The 22,461-nt window shown below is 38.9% G+C and overlaps 1 protein-coding gene across 2 annotated transcripts in view; it reads left to right on the plus strand.

The window, feature by feature from the left end:
• Window positions 1-2,925: 2,925 nt before the first annotated feature.
• tspan4a (tetraspanin 4a) overlaps window positions 2,926-22,461 on the plus strand; it is a 146,704-nt gene continuing 127,168 nt past the window's right edge. The window contains exon 1 of one of the 2 annotated variants that reach the window (XM_054614669.1): window positions 2,926-3,016. The gene's annotated coding sequence lies outside the window, so the exon portion shown is untranslated. The remainder of the gene's footprint in view (window positions 3,017-22,461) is intronic. The other variant, XM_054614670.1, reaches the window with a different exon arrangement.

A 22,461-nucleotide genomic window follows, 5' to 3' on the forward strand; every position in this document is an offset into this window, starting at 1 on the left:
ATGTTATCAAATAAATGGAGTACAATATTCACCTCTAAAATATAAAGTAACTAAGTACACCTCAAATTTGCACATAAGTAGAATACTTGAGTAAATGTACTGAGTCACATCCCACCTCTGCATATCTCATATAAATATGTCTCATAAGTCATAACTGCAGCAGGCAAATGAGATGTATCGACCTCTTTGACTTGAGCAAAAGCAGTAATAACCCAGTATAAAAGTACTCTATTACAAATAAAAGTCATGAATTTGAAATGGTATTAAAACAAAAGTAAGTTTTGTTAGACCTTAGACCTAGATGTTTAGGCATGCATGGTATTTATAAATTATGGTCTGATAATGGGAAATTTACATTGTTATGTAATAATAATAATGATAATAATAATAATATATTGCAATATCAATATTTTCAAATGACTTAGCGCAGCATCTACAAATACAGGAAGACACATTTGCAATTTGCATTAAACGTTTTTTGTTGAATTTATAAACACTTTTAGAGTCAGAACATTTCTTTTGTGTTTTTTTGTTGTGTTGTGTAATAATAAGACAAAGAGTACAGTCTGCTGTGTGGGTTTGGTTTCTTTTACTATCTCAATAACTGTTCCTGAAATAACTTTGTGCCCTCCGGTAACAGCTACTTGAAAACGACTCTTATTTGCAATAATATGGGGACAATTTCATTTAAGAAACTGTTACATTTACTGTTATTGCTTCGCTCACCTTTCACTTTATGTGCCTGTATTCAAAAATACAATACTTCAACCCTCAGGCTTCAGCAGCTTAATGATGCTGTCACTTTCTCCATAACCAATCTTGTAGGTATAATTTACTGATATTGATATTGAACAATAATTTGTCATTAGCAGTAATTACAACTCATTGATCTTAATCTGAATGATTTCAATGCCCGTCACATTTTTTCGTGTGTAAAAAAACCTTCCTTCAAGAAATTATTTTTACCCCAAAGGCAAAAATAAACGCCTCCATCTGTGAAGTTACAGATGAATGAACTTTGTGATCTCTTCTCTTTGTGGTTCTTGTTTATCTTCCCGGAGTGTCAGGTTTGTTTTGTTAAGTTTGTAGAGCTATGCTTTGTTTTTTGTGGTCTATGACATCATTTGCTGTCTATAAAGGCACAGTTTACCCCCAAATCCAAATGACATGTTTTCAAAAAAGCCCATTGACTTTGAGACAAAGGAACCACAAGTTCAAAAATATTGACTCATTTCTGGTTTTAAGGACTCCAAACCAAATCCCGATCTCCACACTCATAGACTTCAAGGTGGCCCTATTATGCTTTTCCACTTTTTCCCTCTTCTTTAGTGTGTTATATATATATTTGTACATGTAAAAGGTCCGTAGAGTGTAAAACCTGAAGTCCACTCCTAAAAGGAGTTACCCTCCCCTCAGAAGCTCCTGAGCTGCCTGAAACGGCTCCATTGAATTATCTCCTTCACTTCCGTAACTTTATGAGGTCATAATGTTACGGAAGTGACGTAAAACTCCTTAAGTTTGGCCCTCAAACAACAAAAGAGAGAGACGAAGCTGAAGCTCCGGAGGAAGAGTTTTTGAAATGTGAAACGTTGACCAATCACAACAGAGCGGGCTAGCTGACCAATCAGGGCAGACTTTGCTTTCTGGAGGGAGGAGCAAGCGCTACAACGGAGCGTTTCAGAGAGAGGGTGAGAAGAGGTGCTGCAGGACAGCCAGGATGAGAAAAACAAGGAGGATTATGAGCATTAACGCATGTAAACATGTTGTAACTGTAACTTGAGATAAAAATATGCACCCGGAAAATAGCATAATAGGGCCTGTTTAAAGTGAGTTTGGGAAAAGTCTCTCAGGGTTTACGGCTGTCCCATTGTCAAATCTTATTTGAGTATTTGAGGACTCTCTCACAGACATCCTCTGACTTTTTTTTTTTTAACATTTTAACATGTGCTGAAAGGATTAACACAAAATACGTTCACTATTCCCTTAATGATGTTTCCTAATTACTTAGATCCCCTGACTATGAGGTTCACATTTGAGGTTTTGTCATGAAAACCAAACAACGGCAAGAGGCTTTTTTTACGTTACCTGAAGGCCACCGTAGTTCTCCGACACGCTTGGAAACGTAGAAGTGAGTGGAGGAGAATTCAGTTGATTGATCTGCAACTTTCACCACTAGAAGCTCGTTATTATCCCCACGCTTTGTCACACCCTCGGCGTCTTAATACCAAAGTACAAAGGTTGGGTTTCAGACGCACCAAGCTTTCAAGTAACTACTCATAAACCTATCCACGTCATTATAGGACACACGGTGGTGCAGGAGAAAGGGAGGTGAAAAAAGGGTCAAACAAACACAGGAATTTCCTAAATGTTGTGGAGAGATTTTTTAAAGTTTTGTGTTTTCAGTACTTATGTTACTGTGTTTACGCCCTACGTAGTTTATGTATTATTATTAGCCCAATCTTGACGTGAAGCAGGCTCTTTTTTTGTGCGAATTTGCAACATTAACCACGTTTTTACATCGAAGAGGAGCGTCATAGTTTAGACATTAGTTTCTGGTGAGAAGGAATAAGATACCACTAAATCCTGCTCCTTTAATATGGTGAGCTGTGGAAATAATGTGATGACAAAATGACCACTCTAATGAAAGAATAATTTGCTTATAAACCACAAAACATTGTGGTCAACAACAGCTATTTGCATTCATCAGATGCTGCTTTTTAAATCGCTGTATGAATCACAGCCAATAGCCTGTTAATTACTTTCTTCAAATTGTCAGTGGCAGCTCCACAAGGGTTCATTGTTTTATATTAAAGTGCAATATCTTTACTCACCACTAGATGTCGACCTTCTGATGTTTTTTTGTTTCATGAGTGCATGTGCATCAATGTTGAGAGAGAGAGAGAGAGAGAGAGAGAGAGAGAGAGAGGGAGAGAGTCTGTTGAGAGGAACAACTTCAGAAGTTTTGTGATACACTGAGGGGAAGAAGAGTGAGAGCCTGGAGTGAGACAAGTGAGTGGTAAGTCATTTCTCTTTATTTAAATTAGACTAAATCCACAAACTCTCATTCCGCACTTCTCTTCTTCTTCTCTTACTGCCTGTCTTTAAATTCTGTATTCCAACTCCGACACTGATGTCATTGACCTTGTCTTTTAGAGATTTAACTTTGATAAATAGGGGAGCTTTCCCCGGCTCAGTTTGTCTAATTAGAAAGGATAAACTAGGTCCTGGTTCCATTTATCTTTGCGTGAATCCGTTAATGAATGTTTAGTTGAAAGTGGGATTACATTAATCATACTTCAGCTCGCTGTGTATGAACAAAACACCTCTTTTTAAAACAATAATTCAGCTTTTTAGTTGTTGTTTTATGTTGTGATGGTGGCTTTGTGGTGATGTGGTGAGATTGAAGCTCTCTGATTGGCTGAGGAATGTTTCCCCCCAGGGCCTCGATGAAAGACAGAAATAAACTTGTGGAGAAGAAACAACATTTCAGAATACCGACCATTCCTCCAGCGATTCCCTCCCATCAGGTTTTTTTTTTTGGGAGTTGTTACAGAACTTTAGGCCTCAGTGATTTTCTTGCAGCCATGGCTGTCTGGCAGAGCGTGGAGGAATTCACTGGCGTACAATGTGCCCTTATGTTAGGTTAAATTCTCCCACATGGAGCTGCTCCATATTACATGTGGAACGTTAAACATTTATCGCACCTTCAATGGAGGCAGTATTAAGGGCTGGATCCACACTAAAAACTGCTCAGACAGAAAATGTTCCTGTTGCTCGTGTTGTTGTTTTGTGGTGTAATTTTACTTGTATTTTTATTGGAAACAAGTTAAAATCTCCTATCTGTCGCTAAACAAAGTTTTTTTTTGCATAGGTTTGTTAGAATCAAAGAGAAATGTTTTTTTTATAGATTTTACAGTTTGTACACGAAGAAATGGTTTTATATTTTTATGTGCCGCTGACAGAAACCACAACAGACCAGAATGCAATGCGGTTACAAGTCATTTGAATAAGTAGCAACACTTTTTCTCAGCTAGAAAAACTCTCACTGTGTACTGAGTTACTGTGTTGAAGAACTCATATTTATTATATATATATGATATAATATATTTATTATATTGCTTCTTTTCTTTCCTTTAAACATATATGAATTTTAAAAGTTAACCCCCTTCCTTTAGGACCTCTCAACTTCTGCCCACATCTCCCTCTTTTTCCAGCAATTCAAACAGAAATAAATCAGTTAATTAGGTACAACTTCATTAAACTAATGTCGTCTTATCTAACATTTCTGCCTACTTCAATAAAGGCTGTAATGTTCAGTGTTCAAAGTATTTGAGTTGTTGATTCAACTTGGAGGTTGAACTGTTTCATGTTATACATAGAGGTGTTTTTTTTATAATTTAGTCTGCTCTCATTGATATAAATGTGATAGAGACATAATATTAGTAAAACCTTATATAACAAAATAATTCAAAAGCAGCACGGTACCTCCATTATTAGACGTCTATAGTCATACTTTAAAATAAAGATAAACTGATTTAAAAAAAATGCATAATTCATCAAAGTTTCATATTTAGCAGAAATAAAAAATATTTATAAAAATATACAAATATATAAATATATAAATAACATAGAAAAAAAAATGTGATTTCAGAATAGATAGCTGTTTATTGCAGTGATGGTTGTTCCAAAGAGATGGTCCTCTGTATGTCAATGAAAAGTAAATAGCATAGACAGTGAAACTTTTGGAAAGAAGTAAATTACATCCCTGAATAAATCCAGAATATCAGAAATCAACGTATCCTCATTCAACAGTTCGTATGATATCTCATGAAAAAGTTACTTCTCATTTTTAACTTCCCAGGAAAGAACATAGTCAAGTTTAGGCAACAAAACTTCGTAGTCAGGTTTAGGAAAAGATCATGAAATACTTAGTTAGGTTTAGGAAGAGATAGAAAAATATGTTCATTATGTTCGTCATACTTCCTGCACTATGATTATGTGGATTACATATTGATAGATCTTTCTGGGATGTCTATGAATTACAGCGCATCATTTTTTGTAGATATAGCTAGGAATGCTGGATGAGACCCGCCTGCACACATTGATGAATCAAACAGCTCAGAACTATTGAAGTGGCACATGTTTCCTCTCATGAATTTAAACTCAGCTCATGCTCTATATATAACCTAATGACTACTGCTCATGAAATCTCCTGCTCTGGGTGACAGTCAGAATGACTTGACACGTTCCAGGATGTGCAGACAGAAAACAGCACAGACGGGGAGACAGCTTCCTTTCTCCCCCTCATGTCCTCCCCCATGTCCTCCCCCATGTCCTCCTCCATGTCATCATCTCCACTGTGGCTGAGCTGATGACTTCGCTGGCAGCCGCCCGATGTTTACGCTCAGCCTGCAATCACTGGCCAAGACCAGGACCAAAGCTTGCTGCAGATACACCGGTTTTTTTTCCCCAGCTATTTTGACTGGAAGCGGTGAAAATATGTCGGAGCTGTCGAGTGTGTTTCTTTTAATCGTCTGGTGTTGTTTGTCCAACTGGAGCTCGACCTGTGGGCTCCTCTAGGTGTGGCAACTCTCTGGAGAATTTGCCCTGAACATTGGCTCCACTGACGTTATATATAACAAGGCTGCACTGTGCTGCAGGTGTGTGTGTGTGTGTGTGTGTGTGTGTGTGTGTGTGTGTGTGTGTGTGTGTGTGTGTGTGTGTGTGTGTGTGTGTGTGTGTGTGTGTGTGTGTGTGTGTGGTGTGTGTGTGCACTGCTCTAAATTCACCCAATTTCTCCCCAGTCCTCTGTTCCTTCAGGAGCCTACTATTCTTTATCATTTTTTTTTTTTTTGCCAGATTTCAGCTGGTCCTCTCTCCCTTTGTTCCCTCACTATATTTCATGCCTGCAGTTTTTCAGCCTCATGTTCTCGTAGCCCATTTTTCTACAGTATACTGCTAGAAGAAGAAAAAGCTGAGAGGCGTACGAATATATATATATATATATATATATATATATGCTCTTTTAAATATATGTAACATATGCATGGTATTTCTTTAGTTCTTGATTCAGGTCTTTTTCTGGTAGAAACTGCATGAGCACAGGGATGAAAGATATACAGTATCTGAAGGGGAAATCAGGACGGAGGTGACCCAGGATGGAGGGCCGGTGCACGTAGAGAGGTGGTGCAAAAAAACACGATTTGAAGCAAAGGAAAAAATAGTTATCCTTGTATGAATCTTGCAGCACTGCAGATCCTCAGTATCCCAGCAGATATAAGACACTACAACGTATGATAAGGCGGATATAAATGAAATATTTCCGCCAACAGTGTTAAACTGTGTTAAATAAGAAACTGGGAGATGGTTGTTCTGGGTCAAATGAGGCGGCAGGAAACAATAAATACAACATTAAAAAACAATATTAGATACATTTTTATGAACATCATAGCAAGTTCTGTATGTTTAAAAGTAGTTACTGTGTGTGACGTATATCACCAGTAATGTAACATGAAACTTTCTTTCGGGGTTTGTTTGGTTTTGTTAAAAAAATGAACGACTAGTGGCATTTCTTACAAAATGAGTAATTGTCTTCTTAAAGGAACAGTGTGTAGCATTTTCTACTAGCGGTCCTCATCTGCAATCTGCCATGTGACTACAGTAGCCGAGAACGGGGAAAAAAACACAGGCTCTAGATAGGGATATTCAGGGTGCTTGGCACACTGGAGAAGTTTTATTTAGTTGCAATCTGGGAACTCATCACTAGATGACGCCGTATCCTACACGGTGCAACTTTAATGTCCCAAAAATGTCTGAATGGATGTAAAGAAAGAAGACTGCTTATTTACTGTTAATTTAATCCTATCAATCAAATATCTCCTCTACTCAAAAGCATGTTTTGCTTATTGTTCCTTACAGGAGGAGAGCTAGTTACGTTAGCAACACAGCTAACCTACCTACAGATGACGCGTTCAAGTCTTCTTCAATACAGCATGATGTTGATTTAGTAAATTGTGGTCCATTTAGAGTTAAACAGACCATAAAGCAGGGTATGCCTTAGGGCGGGGCTACTGTGATTGACAGGTCTTTACCAGAGACGTATACGGTGTCTCTACGTCACTCCTCCTCAGTTCAAACGTGGTCTATTACATTCACTGGTTGCAAAAAAGCCAAGATGGCGACGGCCAGAACGCCTAACTTGAAGCTTCAAAACGACAGTCCACAAACCAATGGGTGACGTTGATGTCACGACAACTACGTCCACTTCTTCCATACAGGTTATGGTTTAAACAGACTTCAGAGCAGTTAAAATTATTTTTGGGACGGTGGTGAAGCATTGTCTACCAGCTGCGTTCACAAAAGTAAACAACAACAAAATATCTGTATCGACCAATATGGATCTTCTACAATGGGCAATCGGTATCAACGGCAAAAAGGGGGTTATTTGAACCTCATAAAGTTATATTGGCTCCATATTTTTCTTTTGTGCTGATCTGATCTGTGACTCAAAACCATGTTACGATCCAGAAAATCTTATGATCCCTTGAAACTCCAGTTTTTACGTAGAAACTTAACTTTTAAGAAACATATATATCTCCTTTACATCCCTATTACACAATATTTAACAATGATTAACCTCAAATCCACTTAACCAGCTGAAGAACGTCTGAAACCATTGTATAAGAGTCTATGAAGAACGGACGAATAGTTGCAGCTAGCTGATGCTAAGCTATGATTGGCCAGTCTGCATTCGAGGGGCGGGACTTAGCAAAGGGTCAATCGCTCTAATAAAGAAGTGCTACTACAACTTAGGTAGGTGTAATCCTTTTTTATTTACAATATGATAACCATATTGTTATCCACTTGTAAATATATATATATTACATATCTACAGGCCTAAATGTATTGTATATATATATATACATAAAGGTACTTTCTTTCATTGGGGTCATGTAGGGGACGGATTGGTTTCAGGCTGCCCTCAACGATGACAAGAGGAACAAAACCAGAGTGTGTTTGACAGCCAAAGTCACAGCGACAATCATTTTGCTCTCAACTATACACACTGGATGTCAAACACACTGGTTGTTGTTTCATTTTTTCCACTTGTCCTCTCAGGATGTGAGGCAGCAGCAGCACGGCCTCTCACATTTTCTGAAGGGTCTGTTTTGTCCCCTCTGTTCGCTCCTCGTTGAGATGTCGCTGCCGAGTGGAAACCACAAGCCCATATAACCGCACTCCTTTCTCTGCTGCTGACTCCCAGTCTCACGCCCAGTTTAACACAGAAAAAAAGAAACACACACAAACAAGGCAGGGTTTTGTTTTTCTCCCCCTCACTATATTTCTTGATGTTTCCTCCCCTACATCTCATTCTGCCCACCACAATTTACTCCTCCTGTCTTTATATCCTATTTAACTGGTTTGTTTAGAGGCCTCGTAGGTGATAAAAATAGCAGCAGGCATTTACATTCTGGATATAGTTCCTTTTAGCTTTCCTTGTGGTGCGACTGCAGACTAAGCTTTACATGGCATGTAATTTTGCATTGCATAGGGAGTTCTTTAAACACACAGTCGAAGTATTTCCTTTACATTTCCATTTGTGGCTGCACGGTGGTGTAGTGGTTAGCACTGTCGCCTCACAGCAAGAGGACAACCTTCTGTGTGGAGTTTGCATGTTCTCCCCGTGTCAGCGTGGGTTCTCTCCGGGTTCTCCGGCTTCCTCCCACAGTCCAAAGACATGCAACTAAGGTACATTGAAGACTCTAAATTGCCCGTAGGTGTGAATGTGAGTGTGAATGGTTGTTTGTCTCTATATGTCAGCCCTGTGATAGGCTGGCGACCTGTCCAGGGTGAACCCTGCCTTCACCCATTGACAGCTGAGATCGGCTCCAGCGACCCGTAACTGGATAAGCAGGTTACGGAAAATGGATGGATGGATGGATTTCCATTTGTACGGTTTAACTTTTACTTTTACTTTCCCTACATCAAACACTTTCTCTCTCCATGTTTCTTGATATGATCACATTTTCTCGGAGTTCTGTCGGAGCAGCCAAAGTAAGAGCTTGACTCTCATTTACATCAGTTTCTGGCGGCCGATCGCAGCTGATCTTAATAGATTCGGTCTCACTTCATAAAGGCTGTCTCTCTGGACGCAGATCATGCTATTGCCTCAGAGGGGAAAATCAATCCTCATGACTTTAAAATGAAGAGCAACTGTTTTGCTAGAGTTGAGGTACAATAGCTTTAGAAACTTTCTGAAACCCCCATGGCGTCCTGAAGTGTAAAGTGTGTGAATTCAAAGTAAATAAATGTGATTTGTTGTTGACAATCGGCACAGAAAACCTTTTAATGAAAAATGTAACACAGCTTTAATTCTTTTGTTTTTCCCCACAGTTCTTCTTCTCCTTCCTTTTTAATTATCCCAATTAAACACAAACAGTCTGAGGGTGAAATTACGGCTTCAGCTGTGTCTTTCTTTGCTTGTCACATCTGGATTTCTTTTCAACTGTTCAGAAAGTGTGCAGTGTTTCTCCGGCTCAATGGGGCGCCTCTGTGAACTGCTAACTTCAAGTCGCTGCAGAGGCTTCGAATGGGATTCATTCAAGCCTGTTTTTTATTTTTTTATTTCTCTCAGCCACTCAAGCACTTAGACATTCTAGTACTGAATCTATTCTATTTTGTATTAAGACTGGTTCTCATGCAGTTTTAAAAAATGGAAAGTTGTCCCACACAATCAGTCGTAGCTTCTTATTCCAAGCTATCAGTTTGCTGTCAAATACATCTTCATCTGTTGTAGTTGCCTCAATACGAATCAGCTACTGAGAAGAATTTCATGTCGTTCTGAATAAAAGATTTATGACAAATTTGACGGATGAATAAAATGTAAAATGTTTTCTGTGACAAAGTAAATCACAGACTAGCAAACATTTTGAAAGCCTCTTCCACACATCGATCCTGGTAAATTACTGGGATTACCTTTAACTTTTCAAACATTCACTACATTCAGGAACATTTCTGCACCTTTTCACAAATGCTTTTGCAATGCGGGATTAGATGAGGCCAGGGGCCGTTCAGCAGATGGTGTTAATGCAACACATGTGGATGCCAAACGCCATAAAACTCAACAGAAGAAGAAAAATGATAGGGAAAGGTTTGATGTACCATAGCTTGTAAATACGAAGTGGACGTCGTTGTCGAAACGTCAGCCTTTGGTTTGTGGACTGCCGTTTTGAAGCCTTGAGTTTGGAATTTTGGTTGGCGCCATCTTGTTTTTTGCAACCAGTGATCAGGAAGTGAGCATATCTGGACTGAGGAGGAGTGACGTACAGACGGCGTATACGGCTCTGGTGGAGACCTGTCAATCACTATGTAGCCCCGCCCTAAATCATACCCTGCTTTATGGTCTGTTTGACTCTAAATGGAGCATCATTTACTAAATGAACATCATGCTGTATTGAAGAAGACTTGAAACTAGAGATTGAGACCATAAACTCATGTTTACAATGTTTACTGAGGGAATAAATCAAGAGAGAAGTAGAGTCATTTTCTCATAGACTTCTATACAACCAGAGGAGTCGCCCCCTGATGGACACTAGAGAGAATGCAGCTTTAAGACACTTCAGCATTGGCTTCACTTTTAAGAACCATATTATTTTCAGGAACATGGCGGGCGAGAAGCTGTTTTGTCTGAAGATCTTGTCATGTTTTTAAAGGTTCAAAAAGTTTAATTACATAACATGGCAACGACTGAGCCGGCGGCTTGCAGCTAACAGTGCTAACACCGGCTAACAGTGTTTAAATGAGGTTGGGGTTGTCGGTTGGGACGGCGTTGTCAGAGTACAGAGCTGTGAGCTAACCAGTGGGTCACGCTCACATGCACTAAATGTTACTTGGTCTTGAGGAAATCAGGGTTATTGATTTTCCCTTAATATGGATCCCTGCTCCCATTTGCCTGACCCCATGAAGGAAATGTCCTCAACATTTCAGGGATACACTTCATGTGTGAAAAGGACTTCAGTCTCGGTTTGGATTTTCTATTTTCTGCAAGTTACTGGAGCTGTGCTGACCGAAATGTTTTTCCTCTATCTGTTTTATATGATGTTTATCTCTGATGAAATAAACATCATGAGACGAATTTAGAAGGCACGTTCTATTCAGCCCAATATCACAAATCACATATTTGCCTCAGGGGGTTTTAGACACTCTGTACAACATATGACACCTTCTATCCATAAACCCATGATTTGGATAAAGAAAAATCTCCCCGAAAAATAACTTGTCCAATTACAGTAATGACAATCAGGACATTAACTAAAGATGGAGAAATGACATTAGCTATTAGACATTGATGTCCTGGAATAAATAAATACTCAATAACACCCCCAACATTGATATTATGATGTACCGACACATCCTGGGGTACGCTTAAATGTGAAAAGATGATAATTGACATACTTGAAGTCAGAAGAATCAAGATTTTCAGCTGGTGTTTAATTGCTCTTTAAAGCTCACTATTTATTTTTTTTAATCAATAATGGATAAGAGATAAGGTTGAGCTCGTTATTTTTCTGCCCCTGACTGTTCTGGTTCAATATCAGAGTAATTTCCAGCCACAGCAGGCAGCTGTTTTCAATGAAAAGCTCTGAAAACCCAACAGTCCACTATCTGCTCGGCCTCAAACAGCAGACAGACACAGTTAGCGAATAGCTGGTGAACATAGAGGAGCTTTAAAAGGTAAAGAGACAAGAGATACTTCCCTCAGGAGTTGGTGGTGACCAAAGACCACAATGAATGTTCATGTTTAGATAGGCAACTGTTATCAACCATCAACTTAAAGGAACAGTGTGTAGCATTTAGGGGGATATATTAGCAGAAATGGAATACAATATTTATAAGTATGTTTTCTTTAGTGTTTAATCACCTGAAAATAAGAATAGTTGTGTATGTGTTACCTTAGAATGTGGAGTTTTTATCTACATATCATAGATTGTACATAAGAAGTGGATGTAGTTGATGGTTTGGGCCTCGAGTTCGGTGTTTTGCCGTCACTATCTTGGTTTTTTGCAACCAGTGAAAGGAAGTGACAGTATTTGGACAGCGGAGGAGTGACGTAAGGACGCTGTATACAGTTCTGCTAGCAACCTGTCAATCACAAGGTAGCCCCGCCCTAAGGCATACCCTGCTTTATGGTCTATTTGACTCTAAATGGAGCATCATTTACTAAATGAACATCATGCTGTATTGAAGAAGACTTGAAACTAGAGATTGAGACCATAAACTCATGTTTACAATGTTTACTGAGGGAATAAATCAAGAGAGAAGTAGAGTCATTTTCTCACAGACTTCTATACAACCAGAGGAGTCGCCCCCTGCTGGAGAGAATGCAGGTTTACGTTTTCAGAACGCGATGTTGTCGCCTGCTAAGCACAGAGTGGGTCCTCTTGAGGGAGCCGGCTGCCATGTTTCTACAGTAGCCCAGAATGGACAAACCAGGGGGGAACACCGTTGTTTTGGTTTCGAGGTCCTTAAATAGAATAAAAACACAGAAAACCTCTGTTGGTCTGCAGCATTTATTTCTGCACAAACTTCAACTTTCACTGTACATTCACTTAAAATCTTCGCCTTTTAATAAAATATTTTCTGCCTGTCGACTCGTTTGTTCACGCAAATTCGTCACACTCCTCTCACTTCCTACTACACAAACATTGGCTCTGCTATTTTCCAAATGACCGTCGCTAATCTTACAATAACTGTCTCTAGAGGGAGACATACTCGTTATCGTATCGACCACCGTACTCCTCGTACACACTTCTCACATAAGTGAGCTTTCAGCGGGTTGCAATCTGCCATCTCACCACTAGATGGCGCCATCTCCTACACACCAAACCTTTAAAAAGGATAAAATCAGTGTTGTGGTCCCCAAAAATCATGAAAAAAAAATCCTTTAACAAATTTAAATGAATTAGTTTTTATTGTTTGCGTTATTTCTATTGATGACCCTAAAATTTTGGATAAATAAAGAATTTGGTAAATCTAAGGGATGTCCTTGGAAGAATTAATTACTTTTAGCTTTCAGTTATGTGTTGAGACGGACTGAGAGAAGAGTATTGAATGTACCGTTTAACACACACACACACACACACACACACACACACACACACACACACACACACACACACACACACACACACGGATGATATTTTGTGATATTGTGATGTTCCCAGTCTCTGTGTTATGCATAACAGCTAAAAGTTCACATTGTTGTTTATTACATAATAATAATAATAATAATAAATAATAATAATAATAATAATAATAAAGATACTAATACGTTATTATGTTTACAATTATGGTGATTATAATTATTTTAATTTTAATTTTACCATTATTATTAATATTATTAATATTATTAATATATATTTTTACTCCAGGCTGTTGTCATGTGGCGCTTTCTCCAGCTCCTACTTTGTGGATATTTTGCAGTCCACATTTGAGAAACAAAATGGTGGTTTGTTTGGAACAGACAAAGTTTCTGTTTCCTAATGATGCGTCCTGCTGTGATCTTCAAAACTTTAGTCTTTAATGTTCTTTTCTCTCTGAATCTTGCCGTCATCCATTGGATCATCTGTACTGCTGCACGCTGTGTTTATTTTAAAGCACATCATTCTATCTGAACTGAACAGAGGTGGACAAGTTATTTCAGGTTCCAGAGAATCCAAAAGGCATTTGAGACAAATTGCATGCGTCCAAATGTGATTTGAAGTCTTTGAACAACTATCGCCTCAAAACATTTCTACTTTTCATTTTTAATTAATTTGTAAACAACTATGAGCTTAAAAGAACACACTTGAACATTTATGGGTTAGATTGTGCAGATTACAAAACAAAAACATCCTAATTCTATCCGTTTCAGATGAAGTTAAAGGGGGTCATGTCTTTAAGAAGTTGTCAGTGTAAGTTCAATGCCAGTAAACAAGCATTGACAGCTGAACTTTTACCTTCAGAACTGCTCTCAGAAAAGATCTTGATTGTGAAGAGTCTGAATCTTTTAAGCATTTTATTCTTTATCACAAGAGCTTTGAGCAATGACACTCTTAGCACTGGATTCTTCTTAATCAGCCATATTTTCTTTTTAAAAGCAGCGTCACACTGAGAACGCTGGCTAATAGAATATCTTTTTTTTCATTTCATAATGGAATGATTCTTCCAATTATGTCCCCATTCAGCTCACGGGCACTAATGTCACACGTCATTAGCCCCAGTTAGCAGTAATTCTTCTGGCTCTGTAATCAACCCTCATATAGACGCCTTTGTCGCCTTGATTACTGCGCCTTTTGTGAGATCCTGGCAAAACCTACACACACACACACACACACACACACACAAACACACACACAAACACACACACACACACACACACACACACACACACACACACACACACACACAAACACACACACAAACACACACTTTGTTTATCATCATATTGACATGGATGTGTTACTGAACGGGCCTACTGGGCTCAGGCCCAAGTGTTCACAGAGCCCCTGGGACAGAGCATCTGTTTGAAGTGACTGTTGCTATTTCTGGTTGTCAATCAAATGACCAAAAAGAGATACAAAATGAGTAAAAGCAAAACGACCACGAAGAGGTGCCGAACCACCGTAAAAGGGACTTAAAAAACAACAAAAAAGCAACTGTAATGAGATGCAAAATGTCCACAGTGACACAAAACGTTCTAAAAGATAAACAAAACAACCACAAATAGACTTAAACTGACTATTTAAAAGATCAAATATATCAAAGAGAAACCCAAAACGAGCATAAAGAGACATATAATGACCACAAAGAGAAAAAATGACCACGACGAGATGCAAAATGAGTATGAAGAGACATAAAAGGACCATAAAGAGACACAAAATGAGTATAAAGAGACATAAAAGACTATAAAAAGACACAAAATCACCACAAAGAGATGCAAAACAAGTAAGAGAAATTAAATGACCACAAAGGGATGCATAATGCTTATAAAGAGACATAAAAAGGACCCTAAAGTGACGCAAAAAGACAACAAAGAGATGCAAAATGACCCCAAAGAGACACAAAATGACCTTAAAGAGACACAAAATGACCACAAAGAGATGCAAAATGACCACAGAGAGATGCAAAATTACCAAGAGACGTAGAGGGCTTTTACAGACTGTATTATGGCCCTTTGTCCAATAATTTCAACATGTCCATGCCTATACGATGAGATTAAGGAAACTCAAATCATTATACACACAAACACACATACACGTAAACACACACGACGGAGGAGAAAACGCCTAATTCTGCTCTCATTTGTTGCTTTCCTTTCTAGGTCTGTGATATAATTAACATTCACAGTCTGCCGCTCCGTACTCCACAGCGACTCGTTCTCATTGAGAAGTTCACAAGGTACTTCTTTACTGCCACAGCCTGCGGATTAGTTGCCATGGAGACAAAGCTGTCGAGAGTCAGCAGGAATACGTTTCCCGATACTTGTGTGTGTGTGTTTGCTTTCTCTACGGTGGAGGATACTTTGCGGAAAAGTTTGAAGAGTTTTGTTGACGGAGGCTCGGTGGCTCTCAGATCAGTTTCTCCTTTTCCTTTTTATCTGGGATTTCATCTTTGGTGATTTATTCAGCAAAAGCTAAATGGAGGGCTTAAAAACAAACTGTATAAAGCTTTAAACACAGTAGTACCAAAAAAATAAATAAATCAAAGCCGTTGCATTAATAACCTGATAATTCCTTCATTAATTATTCATCAAGAGGAGCTTCATGTTTGCTTTATCTGCCCAGCCTGTATTATTCCCGCCTTAACCTTGATTTGTTTGCATATTAGCCAGATTAATTAGAAGATATTTATGATTGTAGTCTCCATCTTTTATCCGTTAGTACTTCAAAAGAATAGATACTGCTGCTGCAAATCATATTCAAAACAAAAGACACCACGGTACATCCTGTTGAGTATCAGATAAAAACACAGCGTGCATGTTTTTCTCCTCATCACAGGGAGGATGATTAACAGACAGTAAGGTGTTTGAGTCGACACAGTGGAGCCTCTTTACTCCCAGTTGGTAATGGTGGTACTGGAGTCACTGGACTGCCAGCAGGCAGTGTTGAAGTCGGCCACTGGGAGCTAAATGAGCCGTTTAGTGGGTCTGTGTGGTGAAAGGACGAAGCCGGATGACTCCCAGTGAGCTCGTCATGCTCAGGGAGGAGTGAAGATACAATAAATAAAATAACTTATATGAATATAAATATGTGAAGTGTTTGTGGTAGAAAACAGCCAGACTATCCTGCTTTCATCATTTTGAGATATTAAATCCTTAATTTGAGATATTGAGTCATTATTTTGATATCCTAAGTCATTATTTTGAGATCCTAAGTCATTATTTTGAGATCCTAAGTCATTATTTTGATATCCTAAGTCATTATTTTGAGATATTGAGGCATTATTTTGATATCCTAAGTCATTATTTTGAGATCCTAAGTCATTATTTTGAGATCCTAAGTCATTATTTTGAGATCCTAAGTCATTATTTTGATATCCTAAGTCATTATTTTGAGATATTGAGGCATTATTTTGATATCCTAAGTCATTAATTTGAGATCCTAAGTCCCTATTTTGAGATATTGGGAGTCATTATAGATCCTAGAACCCACCCTACACTGGAGAACATGGAAACTCCACAGGAAGCCTAATGGGACTAAACCTTCCTGCATGTTTATATGGGAGAACCGGATAGAACCCACCGGATAGAACCCACCCTGACACGTGGAGAACATGGAAACTGCGCACAGGAAGCCGGGAATGGGACCCGGAAACTTCTTCCTGTGAGGAGTTTATATGGGAGAACCGGATAGAACCCACCGGATAGAACCCACCCTGACACGTGGAGAACATGGAAACTCCGCACAGGAAGCCGGGAATGGGACCCGGAAACTTCTTCCTGTGAGGCGACTGTGCTAGCCACAGTCACCAGCCTGCACAAGATAGAATGCAGCGGGTCCTACACCCAGAGAGGGGAACCAGTTGAGCACAGCTTTCCCAAGGCTGTGTTGATCTGTGGAAGCCCAGATGGGAAACTCTGGGGATCAACCTCGACTCAAGTCGTTCACCTCTGAAGGTGTGGGAGGTCCGTTGCATCCCGTCCAAAGGAAGCCTGGTGGAACCAGCTCACTAGATATGTGTATCTCACTCCTATTTATAAACTCTGGTACCTGTGACAATGATGTCATCAGTGATGTCACAGAGCAAACTGATCAAGAAATGCTGACATCATCTGTGATGTCATGGAACATCGGCTGTGATGTCACAGAACAAGCTGTTACTTTGGAATCGTGGCATGTGGGGAGGAGCTACACTGAAGATCTGAACTGTGACATCATCAGTGAGCAAAATCAACAGACTAATACTTATTTGACCTCATAGATGATGTCATCAGTTCAGTCAGGACTTGTGGACATTTATACTAAAATATAAAATGTTTATGACTTACTATACTATGGCATTTCTTGACTTTTTATGACATACTATGATTATTTTGAATTACTTTTTATGACATACTATACTGTGACTTTTATTTGACTTTTTCAGATATAACATACTATGACTCCTTTTGATAAAAAAAGACCATGTTTTTTATGACTTTTTTTAAACATCGTTAACCATGGCATTTTATGGCATACTACACTGTCTTTTTTTTTTTTTATGACTTTTTTTACTTTTCATCACATACTTTACAATGATTTTATCACTTCTATGACATGCTATACTCGTACATTTTCATGACTTTTTAGGAAAAACTATCGTATGACTTTTTATGAGTTTTGAATGACCCTGAAGAGAATGAGCAACACATTTCTGTAAGCTAAGGCCTGAGAGTTTGTCAGAGAGAATAATTGCTCTCCAAAAAAAAGTATCAACAGCTTCCACCATGGTTCTTGGTTCTTGGTTCTTGGTTCTTGGTTCTTGGTTCTTGCCTGAGCGAGTCAGTGTGCTACACCTCGGCCAGACCGCTGCTCTTTCTACATACAGCGTTATGACACACTCCCACATTTACGCTGCAAAACCGTCCTCGCACAGGGAGGACAGACAACCATTCCCGCTCACATTCACACCTACCTATCTAACCTTACTGCATGTTTATATGGGAGAACCGGATAGAACCCACCGGATAGAACCCACCCTGACACGTGGAGAACATGGAAACTCCGCACAGGAAGCCGGGAATAGGACCCGGAAACTTCTTCCTGTGAGGAGTTTATATGGGAGAACCGTATAGAACCCACCGGATAGAACCCACCCTGACACGTGGAGAACATGGAAACTCCGCACAGGAAGCCGGGAATGGGACCCGGAAACTTCTTCCTGTGAGGCGACTGTGCTAGCCACAGTCACCAGCCTGCACAAGATAGAATGCAGCGGGTCCTACACCCAGAGAGGGGAACCAGTTGAGCACAGCTTTCCCAAGGCTGTGTTGATCTGTGGAAGCCCAGATGGGAAACTCTGGGGATCAACCTCGACTCAAGTCGTTCACCTCTGAAGGTGTGGGAGGTCCGTTGCATCCCGTCCAAAGGAAGCCTGGTGGAACCAGCTCACTAGATATGTGTATCTCACTCCTATTTATAAACTCTGGTACCTGTGACAATGATGTCATCAGTGATGTCACAGAGCAAACTGATCAAGAAATGCTGACATCATCTGTGATGTCATGGAACATCGGCTCTGTGATGTCACAGAACAAGCTGTTACTTTGGAATCGTGACATGTGGGGAGGAGCTACACTGAAGATCTGAACTGTGACATCATCAGTGAGCAAACTCAACAGACTAATACTTATTTGACCTCATAGATGATGTCATCAGTTCAGTCAGGACTTGTGGACATTTATACTAAAATATAAAATGTTTATGACTTACTATACTATGGCACTTTTTATGACATACTATGATTATTTTGAATTACTTTTTATGACATACTATACTGTGACTTTTATTTGACTTTTTCAGATATAACATACTATGAATCCTTTTGATAAAAAAAGACCATGTTTTTTATGACTTTTTTTAAACATCGTTAACCATGGCATTTTATGGCATACTACACTGTCTTTTTTTTTTTTTTACTTTTCATCACATACTTTACAATGATTTTATCACTTCTATGACATGCTATACTCGTACATTTTCATGACTTTTTAGGAAAAACTATCGTATGACTTTTTATGAGTTTTGAATGACCCTGAAGAGAATGAGCAACACATTTCTGTAAGCTAAGGCCTGAGAGTTTGTCAGAGAGAATAATTGCTCTCCAAAAAAAAGTATCAACAGCTTCCACCATGGTTCTTGGTTCTTGGTTCTTGGTTCTTGGTTCTTGGTTCTTGCCTGAAAAGTCAGTGTTCACCTGAGACCGCTGCTCTTTCTACATACAGCGTTATGACACACGGAGAGGACAGACAACCATTCACCGCTCACATTCACAAAACACAATATTGTTAGTATTCTATATTTCTCTGGTTGTAAACTGCTGAAAAGACTAAAACAAAAAACAAGTATTGCCTGTCTAGTCAAAGCCTTACATAGCTGATTACTCTGCACCAAAGACCAGTGTTTTCAGTCACACAAAAAACATTTTTAGGGGGTCAGGAGATGAATAACAGGAGGAACTTTGTTGGTCTTTCTTTAATGTGAAGGAAAAACACTATTTTATTTAATAAAAAAGGTTTACTTCTATTGAATCTTAATTTTTTCTTTTAGAAAGAATCTTTAGAAAAACCTTCATGAAAGCTGCACTGAAAATATGTAAAGTTGAGCGACTAATTAAAGGAACATTAAACATAACATTTCTAAATTGTCAGCTTTAGCTTTTTTTGTTGGTATGAGTTTGAGTAACATGCAGGATGTCTCATCGTTTTCATATTGTCTTAACAAAGAAGTTATTTTTCTTTGAAAAAAACAGAACTTCAGTCAAAGTTGTGTTTGTTGTGATTCGATTCATTTTCATGCACTAATAACGCCTCCTACCACATTATGATCCAAACATTCCTGTCTCAGCTAACAGTCGTGTTGATAATAAGCTACGGAGACGTCCAATGTGTCCTCAATGTCATCAAAATACATGTACATTTTTCATGATGTAGGAGGTAGATATGAAATCCTGTTTGATGAGCTGTTTTTTTTTCTTCTCATAATCATGTTTTAGTTGAAGGAAATACGATACAGCAGAACACATCAACTGCTTGGTACTTTGTAGACACCTCCTTTGAAGAAAACATGATCCTGTTCAGTGAAACATGTAATTTACATCCGGAAAATACATTTGCACACATTTGATGATCAAACACTTTATTTCTCTCAGTGAGCCAGTTATTTTCTACGCACCACTGAACCCTGTTAACCACCTGACCCATGATACATTGGAGCAGATCAGCAGCTCTTCCAAGGGTGGTATCTAAGTGAAAAAAGGATATAAGACTCCCGCTTCCTATCACTATCCCTATTATAGACACATATTATAACATATATAGTGGAGCAAGCAAGTAATACTAGTATAAGTACTAGTATTAATGATCTTAGTTACTGTTAAATTGCTGCCAATAGGAAAAAAAACCCATACATTTAACATTATTGTCCATGCAATGTAAATACATATTATTATTGTATAATATAATGACATATAATATGTAATTATGCTAAGCTAACCAACACCAGCTATAATATTTCGTAATATCAGGTACATTGTGTTATTTTTGTGAGATGCATTGTACATTTTCACACTTTACATCGATGCAAAACAGCATTTTACCAAGTTTTATATAGATTTTTTTACATTTTACCTGTTTTATTTGTGAGTCTAAACAGGTTGTATACAAGCGTACTAACGTTAGCTTTGGCATTTGGTTCAGATAGCGACGCCACCAAGTCGTGCTCACTCCCAGTGCGTCAAACACTGCAATTGGGTCGGTGCTCTTCTATGTCTGAAGACGACACACTGAGGAAGTGTTTAGCGTCTGTAGGTGGAAGAGTCAAACAAACACAGGACTTTCATCCAGGAGACCACTGTTTGTGTCCCGTGCAAAAACTTAAGGTTAACAATGACATTTTGACATGTGAGTCGTTTGTGTTGCTAGTCATGCAACACGCTTATCATCGCTAGTCACTTGGATCACCAGTCAGTAGATTTAACGTTAACCACGCATGATAAAATCATAGGCTGTGTATAAGAAGTAGACATAGTCGTCGTGACAACAGCTATTGGTTTGTGAAATGCAGCTTTGAAGCCTCAAGTTTGGTATTTCTGTCATTGTCATCTTGTTTTTTTGCAACCAGTGAACGGACGTGACCAATTGTGGACTGCAGAGGAGTGAAGTAGAGACGTTGTTTACGGCTTTGGTAGGGTGGCAATCTTTTCAATCACAGTAGCCCCGCCCTAAATCATACCCTACTTTATGGTCTGTTTGACTCTAAATGGAGCATCATTTACTAAATGAACATCATGCTGTATTGAAGAAGACTTGAAACTAGAGATTGAGACCATAAACTCATGTTTACAATGTTTACTGAGGGAATAAATCAAGAGAGAAGTAGAGTCATTTTCTCATAGACTTCTATACAACCAGAGGAGTCGCCCCCTGGTGGACAGCAGAGAGAATGCAGCTTTAAAGGGACTTCAGCATTGGTTTCACTTACTTTGATATTCTGTCATGTCAGACGTTAGTCGAGAAAGTTGTATGTGTCATTAGTCACATGAGTCGTTTGTCACTCACTCATAGGTGAATGTTTGTATAACTTCTATATAATATTAAGGCATAAAGTTAGGGATAATTGAGGGCGTGGCCTCCTTTGAGTGACAGGTGGGTGTTGTAAGGTCGCTTGCTGTTAGCTGTCTGCTCTTTTGCATCCTCTGGCCGCCTCAGCTCCACCCACAATCCACCTCTTTGACCATTTTTTAGAGTTAGGCCGTGTAGTAACTGCAAAGATGGCGATGGCACGGAGACTACGTCCATATTTCATACATTCTATGGCTGTGATGAGATTGTGTGGATAGTTGTTACTGTAAAACCTCACCTCAATGAGTCTGTGACTTTCTGAGTTAGTTTAGTTCACAAAGAAGTTAGCCCGCTACAACGGTCGCAATGGCAACAGTACACCTAAAAATGTCCGCCGCTCTGACCATCCTGCTACGTTGATTCTATGAAAATATCTGCTCTACTCTAATTCTTTTTCTAAGACGCAGAAACAACACAATCCACTCAGCCAGCACAGAATATAAAATACAGTATCTATATGTGCTTTAGGACAAATGTGTTACTTTTGAAACCCAACATTGTATTTTATTATATCATGACAGACAACTGTATCACTATCGATATAATAAAAAAAACAATAACTCAAGTTTGCTCAATTGTCATAGAGATAGTTTGGCTGAAAG

Source organism: Anoplopoma fimbria, chromosome 2 (genome assembly GCF_027596085.1).
Source record: "Anoplopoma fimbria isolate UVic2021 breed Golden Eagle Sablefish chromosome 2, Afim_UVic_2022, whole genome shotgun sequence".
In the NCBI taxonomy this organism is placed as follows: domain Eukaryota; kingdom Metazoa; phylum Chordata; class Actinopteri; order Perciformes; family Anoplopomatidae; genus Anoplopoma; species Anoplopoma fimbria.